The following is a 21,670-nucleotide window of genomic DNA, read 5'->3' on the forward strand; positions in this document are numbered from 1 at the left end:
CTGTTAAAAGAAGAAAATCATAATGTGGGTGATCCCGCACCATAAAGCATATTGGAGCCATGCGATCAGGGCCTTATAATGAGCGGCATTGCTTGTTAGAGTGAAGAACCCGAGGTAAGCGCCGTCTTTCTCCATAACCCTGCTATCAAACCAGCTATCGTAGATAACGAAGCCAATGCTTGCACAACCAAGATTTGGCCTGCATGATCCGGCCAAATAAAGGGTGCCGGGGACTTTATACGGGCGCGGCTGGTGCCGACCACGTCTGTTTGCAATTGGTCTCTCGAAAATATTTCTATTTCTTACGGTGCCTGTGTAATATCCCCAGAATATTGCAAATATTTTATTTGCCATAGTAAAACAAATAGAAACTTGTTATTGTCTGTTTGGATTAATTAATATTTTTTTATTTTATTGGAAAAATGTGAAATGATTCCTAGTTTATGAGGAGATCATGTAACTTCTGAGGAGGGAAGCTCAAAAGAAACAGTTGCTGGAATCCTAACTACCTCCCCTAACTGTGGAAGACTTCCAAGAAAAGTAAGTGAAAGGGGGGGACTGTGGAAGACTTCCAAGAAAAGTAAGTGAAAGGGGGGGACTGTGGAAGACTTCCAAGAAAAGAAGTGAGGGGGGGACTGCGAAAGACTTCCAAGAAAAGGAAGTGAGCGGGGGGACTGCGCTGTAGGTACAGGCAAGACTGTGGAAGACTTCTAAGAAAAGGAAGTGGGGGGGGGACTGCGCTGTAGGTACAAGCAAGAGGGGGGGGACTGCGCTGTAGGTACAGGCAAGAGGAGGGGAAACTTGCTATGTCTAGTGATGATCAAATAGCAAGAGCACAGAGCGCGAGCAACTGGCAGAAGACCGAAGGTCTCATGAACAAGCTAGGGGGAGATTTGGTCTCGAAAGACAATCTCATGGTCGGGTGGTTTGACTAGCTACAGATTCAGAGGTGACCTCTTCCTGAGAAGTTACTTACTTGGAAGCAACTCAGGTATGAGGTACCAACCGAGTACTATGCTGATATTTGAATTGAATTTTAAAGCGTGAATTTTCTGCAAGCAACAGATTCCTGTAGTTATAACTGAAATAAGTTTAGCAGGATTCAGAAAAACTTTTGTTATATACAGAGTTTACTTGTTTACGAAAGAATTCTTGAAAGAAGTATAATAGTCAAAGTGAGTCACTCTCATTAAAGAAATTGGTTTATATCCCTTGTTGACAAAAGACTCTGTTTAGAATGCAAAGATAACTTCTATTTGATTATGTTCTTTCTTTTTTTAGAAGAAAACAGTTCTGGTAGACTATAGATGCTGGTAGAATAATCTATTATCTAGAGAAGAAAGAAATTAAAACTTTTTACAGTCCCAATCAATGCGGAAAAGAAAGATAAGACCATCATGAGGGAAAACGAATCATGTCACCTGGTCTAACTTAATTGCGAATATCAGAACTGTGATGATAATATAAGAACCCCAGAACTCAGTACAGCTCCTAAGTTAAATAACGGAATGCGGAAAAACTTTCTTTTATACAAGCAAACAAAGATCTGATAATAAACGTCTTGAATGCATGAACAAGTACGAAAAATAATCACGTTAGGAAGTAGATAACAAGCCAGGGCAAGCGAGAAATGGGGTTGCTATGCCCTTGGAAAAGGGTTATGAACTGCATACGAGTCCAGGAGTCCCTGAGAACAGGGGGGCTCGACAGCAGAACCCTACGGGCCGTAATCAACCTTGCGAGAGAGGAAACCCTCCTGGTTGCGAAACCCTGGAGTTTGCAACAGAGAACAATCTCACGAAAGAAAATTGAGAAAACTGAGGAAAGCAAAGTTACATTGACCCTGTGTAGCAGACCCCGCTATTTACAACAGAAACGCACACAGTAAGAAATAGACCAGAACCCTAATGCGGTTATTGAAGGACTTTGTATCGAACATTCAAGCTATTAATAACAAAGAGTTCGGTGCTGGCCGAGACCACATTTCAAACTTGAAATTCATAACCATTTTCAACGCAAATATTCCTTTAAATTCTGAACAGTTCCAACATATTGTTCATACAGATTAAACGAAAAACCGAGCATTCACATCACATGTTTTTTTCCAGGAAGACTAACGAATGACCTAAACGAGAACTGTAAATAGTTATAACAGAAATCAAGTCAATTCAAGCAGATAATGTTTTCTACTGCGTGCCAAAATATCCATATCAAATAGCAGAGCAATAGACAGTTACAAATCTGAAAACCCTCAATTGTCACAAAATATAACAGCAAGAGAACTACTCAGTGCAGAGCAGAAGTAAGCTCTGGAGTATTAATGGAGTTGAAGCCACATCGTGGTTATATATATACAATTTGGGAAAAAACCCTTAAAAGCCCTAACCTCTATTAGACTGAAAAACTGACAGTGAGGCAAACATCATATAAATTGCAGAGAGCCATGACCACGCTCTAGGCTTTCACTCTCCAGCCAGGGTAAGTTCTTACCCGTAACCGGTGAAGTCCGTCGCTGTAGATGCGCCGCCCCACCAAGTAAGTCGAGCCAAAACCGAACCCAACAACCTGCGTGGTAATTCAATTCCACAAGAAATTGATTAGAGTATCCAGTAAGGCTCGTAACGCCTTCAGCTACGAATGATAAGGAAAAAAGGTGAACCAGCTGGCGAAAAAAGAACAGTTTACCTGTAAACAATTTGGACCACTGCCAGACCATGAGGTTGGAACGGTGCAGACTTCATCAAGGAATTTCTGAACAACCAAAGAACAGAGCTGCTGAAGGAATGGCCGCATCAGAGCAGGCTCCGCGGGAGAGCTGCATAGCCAAATGAGGTCATTCACGCATCAGAGCAGGCTCCGCGGGAGAGCTGCATAGCCAAATGAGGTCAATCCCGTCGCAATTCGGAGAAGAGGAAACCCCCGAGAAAGGCGCCACCGTCGGATCGCGGGAGATGAACTGCACCGTCGATGAGGGTGGGGTTTCCGAGTGGAGCTGGTGAGGCCGGACGGTCTGCCCGAGCCATGTACAGGACAGCGCAGGCGTAATTAACATCACGCTCATCTAGCATGGCTTGCCACGTGATGGCAGCGGCATGAATGTAAATGCAAGCAGTGTGGTTCACAAACCATAAACCAACCCTCTGACATTAAAAACGCTATTTAATGACACCGGTACAGTTGTAATAACAGTAAATTCTAGAGCTGCGTAAAAACCAAGAAATGGGTACTGTAGACGGCTCATTACAGCCTGAAGCCTGTTTCGAAGACGCGCCCTGCCTTTATCCCTCGGCCCCTAATTCGGGGTCCCCACCTTATGGTATATTTTGTAAGGGGGAAACACCTCTTCCGTCGGCCCCTAATTCGGGGTCCCCATAGGCACCAGCGGAGCGCATGAGATGACGACAGTGGATCATTAGAATTTAGAAAATTCCTCGAAGATTGTGGTCGCACGCAAGTATTCGCTGGCAGGTGGATGGCATGTAAGGTTGAGGTCATTTGCCCTACGTTTTCGTACAAAATGTTTTTATATAATTTGATCTAGTTAAAATATTAAACATTAAATTTCAATGTTTATACGGTATAACACTTGTTCGTATATTTTTTTTTAAATTATTTTATTTAATTAAAAAAATAACAAATAAAATCATAATAATTTGAAAATATATTTTAATTTTTAATTTACAAATACTAAATGAAAATTAAATTTGCTACCATCCATATACTAAATCATAATAATTAAATTGAAATTCTAACAATTATATTATAAAATAGACACAGTATAAAATAGACAGTTAACTTTTATTTTTATCTTTTTTTAACCACTGTGAATTAGTAATTCTTTCGATTAATCTAGGGGAATCTAAGGGATGTGCAAGTCCAACCTTTGTGGTTATCTTATAAAACTAAGAGTATATGAAACAATTTACCATCTGAATATAATAGGGAATCTACAGTTAATCTGAATTAGTAATTTTTTAGACTAATCTAGGGAAAATCATAACAAATCATATGCTAAAAAAACAGTTAATTACAACTAAACTACTCCCAAATATAATACTACCAACACCTCCATCAAATTTATACTTAATTAATATTTACTATAGTATTAACTCATTATTTCGCTAATATTTACTATACTATTAACTCATTATTACACTAAACTGTGTATGCCCACATAAATAATAAACTTGCGTAAATCTAATAATGGGCCCATACAGCCCCGCTCCAAAATTCAATATCACCGTAAATATTGATTCGGTCATCTCACCGTGGAGATTTTCTCTGAGTTCCCCATTTTTGGTGGCTTGGGGCATATGATGATTTGTCCACGTGGACAGCATAGAGTCATTCCCGATTAACTTTTCAAACACGCTGCTTGTTATGACCTCGAGATTCGTAGTACATCCCGGTGAGCTTGGATCGGGTCACATTACGAAGGCCCAGACTTCATTCTAAAATGCTACGCAAAGCGGTTGACAGAAAAGAAATAGAAATGGCAACAGTAGGGTTCGCTGCCTTTCCACATGAATTCCATGGCACACTCTGCTTTGCTGGATCATGCAGACCAAACCCTGGCCATGGCAGCATTGGCTTCCTTATATATAACGACCGTGATGGCACTGTTTTGGAGAAGTTCAACGCATATGTTAATGATTGCTTCAGACTAACCAGCAATGGTGCTCATTACAAAGCCCTAATCGCTGGTCTTCAGCATGCTCTGTGGCGCGGCATCACCCACATAACAGCCCTTGGACATTTTGAGCTCCTTGTCCAGCAGGTAACATTTCCTGTGCTCTTTTTCTCGTACAATAATTAATATATTATCAGCGCATTCGAGGGTAATTGTTGTCTTCCGTGACATTGATTGTATGTTGTGTAGGTGAAGGGTAAGTGGAAGGTGCGCAGACCCTCGTTGCAGAGGTACTGCAACAGAGTTCGGCAACTGGCTTCACAGTTTGTAAGCTTTAAATTGGAGCGTATCTATTCCGAAGATAATTCTGACGCGCGTTCCCTAGCCCGCGCAGGGTTTTACAGTACATTTGTAGACCGGAGTAATCGTGCAGAGTGTGAGATTTTGCAGAGATGCAGCGACCCAGAGTCTGCTAAGAATTATGTTCTGGAGCAGAGATGCTACGGTTACCGCAAAACAAAATACATTCTGGACACCATTGAATGTCAGTTACCTGAATGCTATGCGGCGGTTGGAAAGCTGTGTAACGATATAAGGAAAATGATGGGTCTTTATTCGCTGCGGAATAACAGAACCAGGGCATCTTTGTTAGGTATTTATTAGGGTTTTTTAATCCGGCAAGGAAGCTAGGGTTTCTTTCCCATTTTGACAGTTTCTGCGATTGATTGTAAAGCCTCCATGATCATTCTCAGAATTATAATAACCTAAATTTGTTGTGACCAGTGACCAATGATCATTCTCAGTTTAGGTGTTTTACATTGTCGCAAAGAATTCTCCAATTGCGAAAGATATTCTGAAACAGCTGTCTACCGAGGCCACAATTTTCAATTGAAAAATATTTTTTAAATGACTTGAATGCTTTTATTTTCAATGAATTTCATCTTTATTAAAATGTTTTTTATGTCATAAAAAAGATGTAAATGAATACTTTGAGAAAATAGCTGACATAAAAAAGATGTAAATGAATACTTTGAGAAAATAGCTGACATAAAAAAGGAAGTAAATGAATATTTTGAGAAAATATCTTTTAATTTGAATTTTTTTATGTCAAGACAAATGATTTTAGTTCATATTATGTGTTTGTAAGCCTTGAGAAAAATAAGGTAAATAAATATTTTGATAAAAAAAAAAATTTCTCCTTGAAGACGGATGATTATAGTTAATTTTTTTGAGTTTTAAACGGATGATTATAGTTAATTTTTTTGAGTTTTAAATGATGTAATTTAATAAAAATAAATATAATCTGAATGTGATATTATTAAGGAAAATTATAGCTTTTTTGGATGTGAATGGAATTTGTTTTTGGTAAAATTAAATAATTTAATTTTAATATTTTAAAAAGTAATTGGTTTATTTTGGTGTATTTTTTAATTAATATAAAATAATATTATATATATATAATTCATTTTTCAGTTTCTAACTATTTTATTTTAATAGTTAAAAAAATAATATGATAAAATTTGTAATTTATCTAATTTTAAATAATTTTTATTAAAAAGAAGATATGGAATATTGTGTTTTAGTTACAACAAAATCATAGGGTAGTACATAGTTATATCTCTAAAAATAAATAGAGTGTTTTTGTTTGGTAAAACTATATACTTTTCTTTAAAGGATTGCAATTGAGTCTTTTTGTTTACTAAAATTATAATTTTTTTAAAGGGACTTCAAAGTGAATGAACTAAAAACAAAATTTACATGTCATATTATAATTTTTTTCTAAAGAAACTAGGAGGGAAGAAAACCTTATTTGATCATTGATTTTTAAATCACTCAATCTTATTAACGTTTTTGAGTTTTAAATGATGTAATTTAATAAAAATAAATTGAAAACCTTTTTTTTTAAGAAGAAAAAAACCAGGATAGATTTATATTAAGAAAAATATAAAAAAATATTTTGTACATGAACCAGATGAAGCACCTATGAAGAAACCCCGCCCCCCCCCCTCCCAAATATGCTGAGGATCAATAAGCAGATAGATCACAAAAACCTGTGACTGAGAACATAGAAAAACATAGGAAACATAGGACTGATGAAAGAGCTTTATGAAATAACCCCCACTATTGCTTGTTAACAAAAGATAGATAGATCTATCGACCAAAGACGAGGCCATGAAGCACAATTATAACAACCCACTTGTCCAAAAATGGTACAAATAACAAAACTGGAAGCACTGAATCATAGCAAATAAACCATGAACCACATCAATTACCCTGCTTGTCCAATGATGCCACAGGTAACAAAACTGGAAAGAGACAGCCCTCAGCAGAACCATGGATGACGGAAGAAATGCAACCACAGATTCAAGGAGCATGTATATTTTGCGAGAGGGCGGATTGGTGAGATTATTCATGGAAAGCCAAGATCTTATGAAGAACAGCATGTAGAGGATCCTTTGAATCTTGGAAAATATATGCATTTTTCCAGATCCACAAAGACCAACAGGTTGTAATAAACAGCGACCTCAAGGATGGAGACTGCCTGCTCCACCATAAAAAAGCAACCTGAACAGAAGAAAAAATCATGTAAGGAAACCCGAACAGCAATGACAAATCATACCAGATTTTAAGGGTCGAGGCGCATTTGAAGAACATATGCAGGTTTGATTCCACATCATTGTGGCACATAGGTTTGATTCCCTTATTTGATCATTGATTTTTAAATCACTCAATCTTATTAGCGTTTTTTAGTTTTAAATGATGTAATTTAATAAAAATAAATTTAAATTGAACGTGAGCTTATCCAAAAATGAGCTTAATATATAGATATTTTGGATTTAAAAAGAATTATCACATTTTTGGGATTTGAATGGAATTTTTTTATGTAAAATTAAGCCATTTAATTTTAATAAATTAAAAAAACAAGGTTAATTTTGGTGTATTTTTTAATTAATATAAAATAATTATCTTATATTTTTTTCAAATTTAATTATTTTTTCAATTTTGCAAATATTTAATTTTAATAGTTAAAAAATAATATGGTAAAATTTGTAGTTTATCCATTTTTAAATAATTTTTAAATTAATTAATTAATTAAGTTTTAATAAAAACGAGATACTCAATATTGTGTTTTAATTAGAACAAATTTATGAGGTAGTACATAGCTATATTTTAAAAAAATTGAGCCTTTTGGTTTAGCAAAACTATACTTTTTAAAGAGACTTCAAAGTGGATCACCTAAAAACAAAATTTATGTGTCATATTGTAAATGATTGATAACTCAATCCTTGATAACTATGCAATATCAATTTATTTAGTTCTAAAGAATATGTGAGGCCCTCATTTGATCATTGATTTTTATATCACCAAATCTTAATTCAATACCATACCATATTGGAGGATATATATTGATGAAAAATATATTGAACATATAATAAAGAGTAAAAGGTTTTATATGTTATGTATAAAAAATGGAGTTCAAAGTTAATAAAATATACAAAGTGGTATAAAAAAATAAAACATACAAAGTAGTATAAAAAATGTTAATGAAAAAATGGATACCTACAATATCTATTGAAAGTAGTGTTTTTATTAAAATTAGGAAGATGTATTGGGTTTATATTGGTAGAAGGTTAAATAAAGTGTTTTTTAGAGGTATTTTCCAATATATAATCAAATTAAATATATTGCTTAAGAAGCCACCAATCCACCTACTATATTAAAGTCCCATTCATTAAATGAACATCTTGTGCTTCATTCACACATAATTCCATATCTTTTTTAAAATCACTGGGAACATGAAAATGTGCTAAAATTTTTAATACTTTATTGCTTGAAAAAACTTTAAATATGCCAAAATTTTTAATATTTTGTCTATTAAAGAAAATCATTTTGCAAGTTCTTTATAATGAAATTTCATGCAATTTCTTTACTTCATGAATATTATCTTGATTCGTAAAGGCGGTAAGGGGAATTATTTGTTACCTGGATAGAAATGAGAAGGATGTGTCGGGCAGTGACGTGGGGGTGATGCCGCGCCATAACACGTGTTGAAGAGATGCAATCAACGCTTTATAATGAGCGCCATTGCTAGTGATTGGGAAGAAGCCAAGATAAGCGGGGAACTCCTCCACAACTCTATCGTCTCAGTGGTCTTGAATAACAAAGTCGATGCTTGCACGACCAGGGTTTGACCTGCATGATCCCACGGAACTGGTATCGATGCCTGCCTCTTCTCCTTGTTGCTCGACCCCGCACTGAAATATTTCTACATATTCATTTGAACTGCCTTCACGTCGCACTCCTCTTCATATTTGAATTTTTTTTGTTACAAATTTAATATGCCTCGTCCAATGGTTTTATAGTCACTAGGGTTCGAAGCTAGTTTAATAACATAGGAGGCTTTGGGTTTCCTCATGGTTTAAACCCGGTTTTTGAAGTGCATTTCCAAAATCACCCTTAAAAATATTATTTTGTGAATTTCCTTGTCATTTATGAAAGAACAAAAAAACTTACATGGTAAACCATTTATTTTATGTTGAATGGTTAAAATCTGCAAAAGAATGTTTAGATGGGGATTATAGAGGTTGTTCAGTGATGGGATTATAGATGGGGACTATAGAGGTTGTTCAGTGTTTTTTTTCTCTTTTTCTCATAATGTTACTTAAAAATTTTGAAATTACATGTTTCAAATTCTCCACATGTTAATTCATTTGTGGAAGGGAATAATGGAATTACTATAGTTGTATCTTACATTCTCTTCTCATTTAATTTCATTATTGTTGAATTCATTTATTCAATTAATGTGTTTTCAAGGAATTGCACATGGTATTGTCTTTCTTCATTAACTTGTAGGTTATCCAATGCTCCTACTAACAAGGTTATCAAGCCACCTTGACATTGAAGTTCCTTGCACCCTATTGTTGGGGTCATAGAGGGATTTCCATTCAATGGGACAAGAATCAGATAGAAAAAGGGACTTAGGAGCTACATGCATTCGTTGAGAGAGATGAAGGTGCAAGTTGCTCAAGTCCTAAAAATTAATGGTCTAGGATGTAAGATGAGTGGGACTCCACAACCTCTCGGGAAACCCAACCTTGAGATCATCATGAAAGAGAAATTGCTACTCAGTTGCATTCAACTGGAGTCAAAGGGAAGAAATTCAAGTCATTTATGGAAGCCCATCAACATAAATATGTTCTCATGGACTCTAACCTAGAATCATTGCACACTTTGCTACACAAAACAGTTAAGAATATTCATTTATCCTTACAGCCTACACAGTACTATACACATTGCCAAAATTTCTCTATGGACTCTTTCATCTTGTCCTTTCTAGAATGCATGAGGATTTGTCAATGGTTCGATGCCCCTATTCATGCATAAGTTCCAATTGAGAAGCACACGAGTGCACAGTTCACGCGGTTGGGGAAGTCGGTTTTCACGCACCCCGCCCGTGATCGATTATGCTTGTATCTGTCGGATGCTGTTACGCATCGTATGTTGATTATGGTGGGTTGCGGTCAGCATGATGCAACGTTTGTAAAAATATCTGTACAATATGTAATATAATAAAGCTTCTTCTGCGGCCCCTGCGCCCCCCCCCCCCTTTAAAAGTTCCAATTGAGAAGGCACATCAATTAGCTGATATGGAAACAAAATACCAAGTTGATATCAAGGTAGAAGCCCCATGTGAACTTACATGTATGCAATTTTCAATAAATGTCATGATTTTTAGGGTCCTTTATTTGTTCTCAAAATCAATTAGCTGATATGGAAACAAAATACCAAGTTGATATCAAGGTAGAAGCCCCATGTGAACTTACATGTATGAAATTTTCAATAATTGTCATGATTTTTAGGGTCCTTTATTTGTTAAATCAATTTATCTAGCATTATTGTTTACTAGACATTGGTCAAGAAAATATTCACAACTTTTGAACTATCATCTTAAAGTTTGGGTACATTTTGAATTTTCAGTATAGACCATGTTTTTTATGCTATGTATCTTTTGTTGTATACCTATGCCACCACAACGCTTTTTAATAAATATTACTTGTTTTGTTTAAAAAAAAAATATTAAAGGAAGGTGAATATAAATCATTTTGAAGATATTGAAGGACTTGGCACCAACGTCCTGACCTTTGACATTTAAACATTAAATTAATCTCAATTTTTTCTAACTTTCATTTATTTGTTGATAAGGTACTCCCTTCTTCCACATTAAATATATCACATATCTCACACATGTATAATCCTACCACCATATCGGTTTATCCACCATTTTCAAATATCACTTATTTCAAAATCTTCTTGGAGAAGCATGGAATAACCTTCCTCAACATGAGATAACTTAAACATAATCATACCACTATATTGGTTATCCATCATTTTTATTATCACTTAATGAATGTTTCTTGAGAAGATTGGACTCAACTTTGTGAATGTCTACATAAATAAAAAAAATTATGATCAGTATTTACTCTATAATTTATGTCGTATCATTTATTATCCATACTTAATACCTTATACACGCTTAATGTGTTATATTCCCTCAATTTGTCATAATGTTATTCCTGTTAAAAACCTCAAAACAAATTTTCATGGCTTGCATGTGTAAATTGTAATGGCATTCACAATATTTTTGCAAGATTAATTGTAAATGCATGGCTTAATGAAAATTTTGAAGAGAAGATTGAGACACATTAAACAAATTTGAGGAAAATAAATCATTTCTCTTTCTTCATGGTCACATATTCATCTTTGTAAAAGTATTTAACATATAGGTTCCTCATTATTTTTTTTATCACATCACTTAGCACTCCTATAGACTTGATGCTCTTATACGGCCTTGGGAAACCTTTTCCCATACAACTTGATCTTATATTAAAAAAAATCAAATTCCATACGCAACTCTGGCCACACTAAATCACGTACATACATGGGTCTTATAACTCTATACCTGTGTCTACCTTATAAAATATAGATGAATAAAATAAAATGCTATTTTTTGGGTGGGGTTCATGGGTTTACCAAGAGCCCACCTATAGGAGCCTATAGCACAATTGAATTAACTAATTTCAGGTGGTATATATACACCCCTTCGGTAGGCCTAAAATATATAAAAGAAGGGATATCAACATTACACCCATTTTCTCCCACATCAAGTCTTATTTTCCCATGCTTCCTACACTCCTAGTCTCTATCGAAACCCTAGTTTCCTTTACAGAGATGTTCATCATATTTATAATATCTCCTTTGCAGTTATTAAGGAGGTTTTCCTTGTGGGTCGGGCTGGACGGATCCAGAGGAAGGATTCGTTGGTGTTTTGGTTTGGATCAGGTTGTACCCTTCATGTACCTACTGGTGTTAATCAATAAAGAAGTTCATGTCTTGTTCTTGATATGTTATTGTCTCATGAATATTAATTTGTATGCTTATATATGATGATATACCATATCTTTTATGTATGCTCATTGAATTATATATCATGTATATGCTTCTGTGAATTGACTTACAGACCTACTTGTTCTAGAGGAAGCAGAGGGTTTGGACCCTACAGGAACATCATTAAACGTAGGACCTATGGGTATGTTTCAAAATCCACATTTAGTAATTCATATGTTTGGCATGCTTTCTTGATGGCTCTTTGTTGATTATCTTGTTTTGCTAAGTTGAGGTTGTCAACCCTTACCTTAGGAAACTTTTCCCACAAACAATTTTGCACTAGTAATGATATATTTTTATATGTGTTAATGGAATTAAAATAATTTAATATTTGATTATTATTTGAGAAAATTATTTTGACGCTTAACCATTTAGTATGTTTTTCATTTCATGCTTATCCATATTCGAATATATACTTAATATAACAAAACATACTTAAAATGTAAAGTTGTCAACAATTCAATATGATTTTGAATAAGTTCTTTCAATAATCCAAGTAAATTTTGAGGAGGTTTACTCAATCACATTGTATTCAAGATAACACTCTTTTTTGTTTTATTTCACACATACATATATTAGTTTTTGTGTTTGGGATTTCCGGCATGGGGTGGATAGACATACTAGAGGGGCGAGGGGGCTATGGCACCCTTGCCATCACCTCATGCAATTGATGAATGAGGCATGGCTACTACCCTCCACCATAATTTTAACATGGGAGTGCCTAAAAGCTTAGTCTACTAATGAATTTGCATGCAAGGTATTTAATGTTGTTGAATATCCTAGTTCTTAAAGAAAATTTGCAGTGGAAAGTCATGAGGTTTGTGGTTGGCTCTCCACCCAAATTATAATAACATCACATTATTGTCTCTTTTCTAATTGTTATCACACATAGATATGGGATATTTGTTGTAGTGTATCTTCGACCTTTCTTGTCAATATACTTTTTCCTTTGGGAGAGGGACTAGGGCCTCTTGACCTGGCCTCCCCCACCACTGATACACTTGGGATTTCATTAGTTTGGTCTCTCATTTTCTCAAGGGAAGTTTAGTGCTTGGCTTGGTGTTGGTGGAAATAGGTAAACACCCCATCATTATTTCTTAGTCCACCTTTGCAAATGACTCTATCTACAATATTCTCAATTTTTCTCTATCAAAGGGACTTGTATCCCCTGTTGCGTTACTCAAATATCATTTTTGGTGGCTCTCTACTTCTTTCTTTGTGAGGGGCCTTCTTAACATTACGATGTTCTTTACTTTTGTTGTTATCATGTACACCCACTTGTTCATTGTGAAGCCTTTTAGTCGTCACATGTGGTACGGTCCTCTCGTCTTGTGTTCCCTCCCTCCCAGTTTTGTCCCCATCACCATTTCCATCCTCATTGTTGTCACTTCAGGACCATTGTATATCTATTTATTTGTTGAGTTCTTCTACCCACACTTCTCCGTTAGCCCCTCCAAATTTATCTTTCATGCCTCATCAGCCAAAATTTTTGTCTGAATGGCTTAAGAAATAGAGTGATGCAGGAGTATCCAACTCAGGGAGGTCATGGCTAGGAGTTTGTCTCTCCTAACAGATTGAATTTTCCTTAGTTTTCATTTTCATTGAATTTTCTAGGAACGGTTGTCTCAGCCCACTGTTAGTGTTTTCTTGCGTCCTTTTTATTTTTAGTTTTATTTAAAGTTTAATTTTAGTTTACAAACCAAGAAAAGATAGTTACCTAGAAATAACCAAATGTAACTACTGGCGGTTTGAAAATTGTCCAGTGATCTTTACAAAAAAAAAAATAGTTATTGTAATATTTCGACCATCATAGAATTGAATAGAGAAAAGCACAGGAACATTTGGAAGAATTAAAAAAAGCATCTGAACCCACACATTACAAAGCAAGTATTTTTCTATATGATTCAATCAAATTTACTCTTTTCTCACAACATAGTGAAGACAAATAGCGAAAAGTAACCATAGAAATGAGAGAAGCATCTAGAAAAGTTCAATAAGTTAACGAAGCAGGCTTACGGAAGAAATCGGAAGATCACTAATGAAAGAACGAGCTAACCATCACAGGTAACAATAGAATTCAAATTTCTTTCCATTGCTATTTAACAAAAAAAAATGAAATCACTGTCTATACATATATCCATAACGAATGTCGACAAGCTCAAACATACAGTCACCAAGTACAGGTGGCTGAGAACAAAGTTTTCCATAACGATGCCAGACACAAACCTCAGGTCACCATAGGACCACTATTACCACAAACTTAAATTAAATAGCAGAGCCATAATTATACAGTGAAATTATAGGCACGGTGAGGCCAAGGTACAACAAGGTCAAAGCCAAATCTCAACTAAAGACCCATAAAACCCTATGAACAACAAAAACCCTCAAACAGTCAAACAAGAAAAACACCAAGGAGCGACCCTACCCGACTCAGGCGTAGGGGATAAGGTGTGAGGACGATGAACGAAGCCCATCGCTCACCTTCATTGGCTAACGACAAGGCCATTAGAACCGAAGAACGAAACCACAATTACAAGAACAAAACAAAAAGCATAGGAAAGGGTTACTAAGAAACTCACCGAGGGAGAAACGAGCCCGTGCAAACCAGAAGAGAAGCCACAGAATTAGGTTACGGCCATAGAAGTGCTCACTACCCACAAGGAGTAAAGCATGTCAGCGATAGAGGAAAACGAGGAAAAAAAGACTAACATGGAGAGAGAACCTACCTTTTGGATGGCCGCCGAGTGAGAGCCGAAAGACGAGACACTCCACAACTGCAACCTGTGTCAAAAACCAAGCAAACAATTAGACTGTGAAGCAAGTGCATTGAGGAAAATCATATATAACCAAAGCTTGCAACTGGAAACATAACCAAAACCGAGCAAAACTGATAACAGAGACCGATACCAAGGGTTCCAGACCTAGAGCCTCAAAACCAAGCACGGAACAGGAAGCATTAACAACATACGCAGGTGGAAACCCTCATAGATTTGCACACCCAGGCATAGTGAAACGAAACACCCATAAAGCTAACAGAGCAAACCCTCATTTCGCGAAACTGCAGACCTCGCAAGCAGCATAGTGAAACAACAATGGAATGAACAGTTTAGGGTTTTGTAGGATAGTAAGAGCTGGAAGGAACAATGCCCAAGGCCAGGACACATGTCCTCATCACAATTAAAGTATAGTAAAATACCATAAAGGTCAACCAACCACATCATTAATATAATTCAATCAACAGTTAATTATTAACCTGCAGGTATAAAGGGCTGGTCCCATCAATTTTGGTATCAGAGCAGGTTACAGTTAATTGTTTTTCTTTATAAAATGGAAGTTGGAAGAAGAGGTCGTGGCAGAGCTATTCAAAGAGTAGTAGATGAAGGATTGAGGGAAGAGATTAGGATCCTGAATGCCCGTTTGGCGGCAGTAGAAACTGGAAGGAGAAGGGATTTGGAAGTAGGGGATGACAGTGATGAAGAAGTTGTAGTTACAACAGATGGATCAGATGAAGAAGGACTTGAAATCAAATTATTGAGGTCAGTTTTGTTGGCTAGCAGTAAGCCAAAGCCTGAGATTCCGAACTATGATGGTAGTTTGTCCACAGAAGTGTTGTTGGATTAGATTAGTGAGTTAGACAAATACTTTGAATGTGAGGAGATTAATGAAGATAGGAAAGTTAAATTCATTGCCACCAAGCTGAAAGGACATGCGGCCTTATGGTGGGACAATGTCCAAGCAAAGAGGAGAAGATTGAATAAGTTACCCATTAAAAGGTGGACCAGAATGGTCACCAAGATGAAGAGTAAGTTTTTGCCCAAAGATTACCAGATTATTCTACATCGGCAAGTGCGGAATTTGAAGTAGAGAGGAATGACAGTGAAAGAATATACGGAAGAGTTTTATCAGGTGAATTTGAGAGCTGGTTATACTGAAGACACCCTAGAAAAGAGAACAAGGTTTGTGAATGGCCTAAGGCTGTAGATATTGCACGAGATAAGTATTCTTTCTCCAAAAACCATAGAGGAAGCATACCAAAGTACCATAAAGGCAGAAGAAAAGATCGCAAGGAAGCAAAATGCCAGGAGAGGATGAGGAACTAGCAGAGGGAAAGGAAAATCCTTTAGCAGAGGAAGAACTGCCAACAACAGTGAAGAGGGCAGCAGTTCAAAGACCTCAGGGACAACAGAAAAGGAAGATAGCACTAGGGAAGGAAAGCCATACCAGAGAGGAAGGGGAAATGGTAGGGGCAGAGGAGCTGCCTACCAGTGTTACAAGTGCCACAAGTGGGGGCACAAGTCCTTTGAATGTCCTGAAAGAGAATAGGTTGGTCAAAGAGGGGCATATGTTGCTCAGACAGAGGAAGCATAGGCACCGTCTCAAGGGTTAGAGAATGTACCGAGGACAGGAGAGGCCTTAGTCTTGAACAAGGTACTGCTGAAACCAACAAAGGAAGTAGAAAGGCATTATTCCGGACTGTGTGCAAGTCACATGGAAAATGTTGCAAACTGATTATAGATAGTGGAAGCACTGATAATCTGGTTGCAACAGAGATGCTGGAGAAATTGGGTTTAGAAAGATTGAAGCACCCAACTCCCTATAAGGTGTCGTGGTTACAGAAGGGTCACCAACTGCTAGTTGATGCGCAGTGTGAGGTGGAGTTCCATATTGGTAAGTATAGGGACAAAGTGATTTGTGACATCATGCCCATGGACGTGTGTCATATTCTGCTAGGTAGACTATGGCAGTATGACCGAAAAGTTGTTCATGACGAGAAAACAAACTATTACAAGTTTGTCAAGGATGGGATTAAGCATACGCTAGTACCCATCAAGGAAGAAGAAACAACAGAAACTAGTGGGACAAAAGTGTTGCTGGTGGGTGGAAAAGAATTTCTAAAATAGATTGAAGATGGCGAGGTGAAGTATGTTGTTGTAAGGAGACCGAGAGTAGTGTTGTTGCACATTGAAATTTCTGACTTACTTGAAGAAATCCAAGAATTGTTGTAGGAATTCAGTGACATTGTAGTGGATGATTTACCAGATAAGTTACCACCAAAGCAGAGTATCAGTCATCACATAGATTTCATCCCTAGAGCTAGTTTACCGAATAAAGTTGCTTATTGGATGAGTCCCAAAGACAACGAAGAGATTAGGAAGCAGGTATAGGAATTGTTGGACAAAGGCTTGATACGGGAAAGTTTAAGTCCTTGTGCAGTTCCGATAGTTCTAGCTCCCAAGAAAGGAGGTGAGTGGCTAATGTGTACAGATTCACGAGCAATAAATAAAATTATGATCAGATACATGTTTCCATTGCCACGAATGGATGACATGATGGACTACTTGAGTGGGGAAACATATTTTTCGAAGATAGATCTGAAGAGTGGATACCACCAGATTAGAATTAGAGAAGGGGACGAATGGAAAACAACTTTCAAAACTAATGAAGGGTTGTATGAATGGCTGGTGATGCCATTAATGCCCCTAGTACTTTCATGCACTTGATGAACGAGATGTTGAAGGAGTTCATTGGGAAATTTGTGATTGTGTATCTTGATGATATACTGATTTTTGGCAAGACCAAGGAAGAACATTTTCGACACATTCGATATGTTCTATAAAAGTTGCAGCAAAACAAGTTGCTGATAAATTTGAAAAAGTGTACTTTCTTTTAGAAGGAGTTAGTCTATTTGGGTTTTGTAATTGCAGAAAATGAGCTGAAAATGGACCCAGAAAAATTTGCAGCTATAATTAGCTGGCCATCCCTAAGAGTCTGTTTGAAGTTGTTATGAAATCAGCCCAAGAAAATATAGAAAAGATAGATCAACGCCTTAGAATTCGGCCTCTTCGAGAGGGCAACCTCCTTTACATTACATAAATGAACAATTCTTGGATGATTCAAATGACAAAACCTCCTTTCTATATATAGGAGTCTAAGGAGTCACAATATAATCCAGCCGACCTAACAATAATAATATAAAGCCACAAAAATAACAATAGAGGGATTCTATGGGGCACAGTAATAACAATATGGGGGCAATAGGGGCACAACAATACTAATAAGGGGTATAACTACAATAGTAATGGGGTAATCACTAGTATTATAGGGACCCAACATGCCCCTCTCCTTCAAAAAAGTGTTGTCCTCAACGCTTGAGTAGTTCTGGATACTTCTACATAAAATTCTCATCCTCCCATGTGGAATCTTCAGCGGATAAGTTCTTCCACTTGATAAGATACTCTGAAATTGAGCAATTTCGCAGTTGTCGAGTTCTTGTTTCTTTCACTGCTTCTGGTTCCAATATAATTTTTCCTTCCTCGTCAAGTTCTGGGAATATTGTTTGAACTAGGAGCTTGTCGCCTATAACCTTCTTTAAACATGAAACATGGAAAACTGAGTGCAATCGAGAAGTTGCATGAAGCTCCAATTTGTATGCCATAGTACCAATCTTTTGCAACACTTTGTACGGACCATAATACTTTGGTGATAATTTATTATCCTTCTTAGCTTGCTTGAGGGACATTTGCTTATATGGTTGTAGCCGTAGGAATACCCAATCACCTACATCAAAACTTCTTTCACTGCGATGTTGATATGCCTGTTGTTTCATTATATATGGTGCCAACACGAGGTTATCCTTTAAGAGTTGGAGGACTTGTTGTTGATGTTCGATGTGATGTTACACTACCTGAACCTTAGAATTTTCTCTTAAATATGATCTGATGGATGGTGGTTGATACCCATAAAGTGCCATAAATGGGGTCATTTTTGTTGTTGTATGGAAGGAAGTGTTATACCACCATTCAGCCAGAGGAAACCATTTGACCCATTGTGTCTGTTTATCAGATACAAAGCAACGAAAATATCCTTACAAACATTTGTTTACTATCTCAGTTTGCCCATCAGATTGAGGATGATAAGATGAGCTATGAGCTAACTGAGTACCAAGACAAGAAAATAATTTTGTCCAAAAATTTCCAGTGAAAATGGGATCTCTGTCACTTACAATAATCATTGGGTTTCCATGTAGCTTTTGAATTGTTTCCATAAATGCAGTAGAAACTGTACTGGCTTTAAATGGATGTGATAATGCACAAAAGTGTGCATACTTGGTAAGTCTGTCAACTACCACCATGATGACACTCTTTCCCTCAGACTTGGGTAAACCTGTGATAAAATCCATTGAAACCTCCTCCCAATGTTGGCTTGGAATGGATAAAGGTTGTAATAGACCTGGTGTCTTAATTGTTTCAACTTTATTTTGTTGGCAAACCAAACATTTAGCCACAAACTTTTGAATATCTGATTTAAGGCCATCCCAAAAAAATTCCTTCTTAACCCTGTGGTAAGTTTTTAAAAACCCTGAGTGCCCTCCTAAGGGAGAAGTGTGCAATTCCATAAGAATCTTTTGTTTTAGCTGGGAATTCTTACAGAGGTATAAGCGATCTTTGTACCATAACGAATCATTTTTCCAGCTAAATGTACCAGACGTACTGGAATCTTGTTGTAACTTTCGAATAAGTGCCCACACTTCTTCGTCATTCTTCCATTCCTCCCTTGCTTCGTTTATCCAATCTATTTGGATAATAGAAATGGCACACAACAATGCTTCCACATCCTCATCCTTTCTTGAGAGTGCATCTGCCACCACATTTTGCTTCCCTTTTTGTAGATGATTTCAAAGTCATAACCCAACATCTTTGTGACCCACTTTTGTTGCTCTTCAGAGGATAATCTTTGTTGTAAAAAGTATTTAAGGCTATCATGATCCGTTTTTACCTTGAAGTGTCTACCCATTAGGTAGGGTCGCCATTTCTTAAGTGCATGGAGTATTGCCAACATTTCCTTCTCATAAATAGCTTTGCTTAAAAACTTTCCCTTGATTGGACAACTTTCAAAAGCAATGGGTCTTTCATCTTGCATTAGAACAGCACCAATTCCATTTCCTGAAGCATCACATTCCACAATAAAGGTTTTTGTGAAGTCCGGTGTAGCTAAGACCGGTGCTTGGCACATTGCCTCTTTAAGATGTTCAAAGGCCTTTGTTGCTTCCGGAGTCCATGAAAATGCATCTTTCTTCAATAATGTTGTTAGAGGTGCTGCTATTCTCCCATAATTCTTAACAAACTTGCGATAATACCCTGTCAACCTGAGAAATCCTCGCAGATGCTTTATGGATGTGGGGATTTTCCATTCCTTAATGGCTTTAATTTTTCTAGGGTCTACCTTAACTCCTTCATGAGATACAATATGACCCAAATATTCCACCTCCTGGACTCCAAAGAAACATTTGGATCTTTTTGCATATAATTGTTTCTCCTTCAATAGTTGTAGCACCTTGTCAACATGTTCAACATGATCCTTCCAAGACTTGTTGTAGATTAGTATATCATCAAAAAATACTAACACAAATTTTCTAAGGAATGGTTTGAAAATTGAATTTATCAAACCTTGAAATGTTGAAGGTGCATTGGTAAGGCCAAAAGGCATGACCAAAAATTCATAATGACCCTCATGAGTTCTAAATGTTGTTTTCGAAATGTCTTCAGTCTTCATTCTGATTTGATGATATCCTGAACGAAGATCCAACTTGGTGAAGTAAATTGATCCATGCAATTCATCCAGTAATTCATCAATGACAGGAATGGGGAACTTATCTTTAATAGTGAGCTTGTTTAGCTCCCTATAATCCGGACACATGCGCCATGATCCATCCTTCTTGTGCACCAATACTACTGGAGCAGAGAAAGAACTTTGACTTGGTTGAATTATACCAGCCTCTAGCATTTCTGCAACCATACGTTCAATTTCACTCTTTTGGACATAGGGATATCTGTACGGCCTGATGTTTGGAGGAACACTTCCTAGAATCAGATGAATAGCATGATCATGATCACACATAGGTGGGAGACCTTTGGGAGTCTCAAATACCTTGGAATGATTGTCCAGGACTTTTTGGAGATCTAGAGAAATAGATGATTCCGATGTGGAAACATCTAGCGAGCATAATTGTGCAATTACACCTCTTTGCTCCTTTTTTAGAAGCTTTGTCATACTATTAGAGCTGATTATCTTTCCTGGTTTCCCTGCAATACCCCTTAATTCAACTTCCTTTCCTTCCGTAGAAAATTTGATGAAAAGTTCTTGAAAATTAAAAGCTATTGTACCCAAGGATTGTAGCCATTGGACTCCTAGTACAACATCAACACCTCCCATTGGAATGGAAAGCATTGGGCTAGTCAATACATATTCTCCCATGGATAGCTAGATATTATGGCACTTTCCAGAGAAATTTATTGTTCCTCCATTTGCAATCATCACTTGACACTTTGGTGCTGGATATAGGAAGCAATTCAATTCTTTTTCTACCTTACAATGAATAAAATTGTGGGTGATTCCTGAATCAATCAACACTATTACCTTTTTCTTCTTGATTTGTCCTTCTATCTTGATGATTTCTTCTTGATTTGTGCTCTGATACCAAATGTTATGAAACCAGCTCAAGAAAAGATAGAAAAGATAGATCAACGCCTTAGAATTCAGCCTCTTCGAGGGGCAACCTCCTTTACATTACATAAATGAACAATTCTTTGATGA

The 21,670-nt window shown here is 36.7% G+C and overlaps 1 long non-coding RNA gene across 1 annotated transcript; it reads right to left on the reverse strand.

Moving 5' to 3' along the window:
* Positions 1 to 2,163: 2,163 nt before the first annotated feature.
* Positions 2,164 to 2,938, reverse strand: LOC149256166 (uncharacterized). The gene is made up of 2 exons (XR_016266450.1): positions 2,686 to 2,938; positions 2,164 to 2,565 (listed from the first exon to the last, which is right to left on the reverse strand). It is a non-coding gene; the product is annotated as an uncharacterized LOC149256166 (long non-coding RNA).
* Between the last annotated feature and the right edge of the window lie 18,732 nt (positions 2,939 to 21,670).

This window comes from Pinus tabuliformis, chromosome 7 (assembly GCF_031772625.1).
Source record: "Pinus tabuliformis cultivar Carrire ecotype Pingquan chromosome 7, CPIR1, whole genome shotgun sequence".
Lineage (NCBI taxonomy): Eukaryota > Viridiplantae > Streptophyta > Pinopsida > Pinales > Pinaceae > Pinus > Pinus tabuliformis.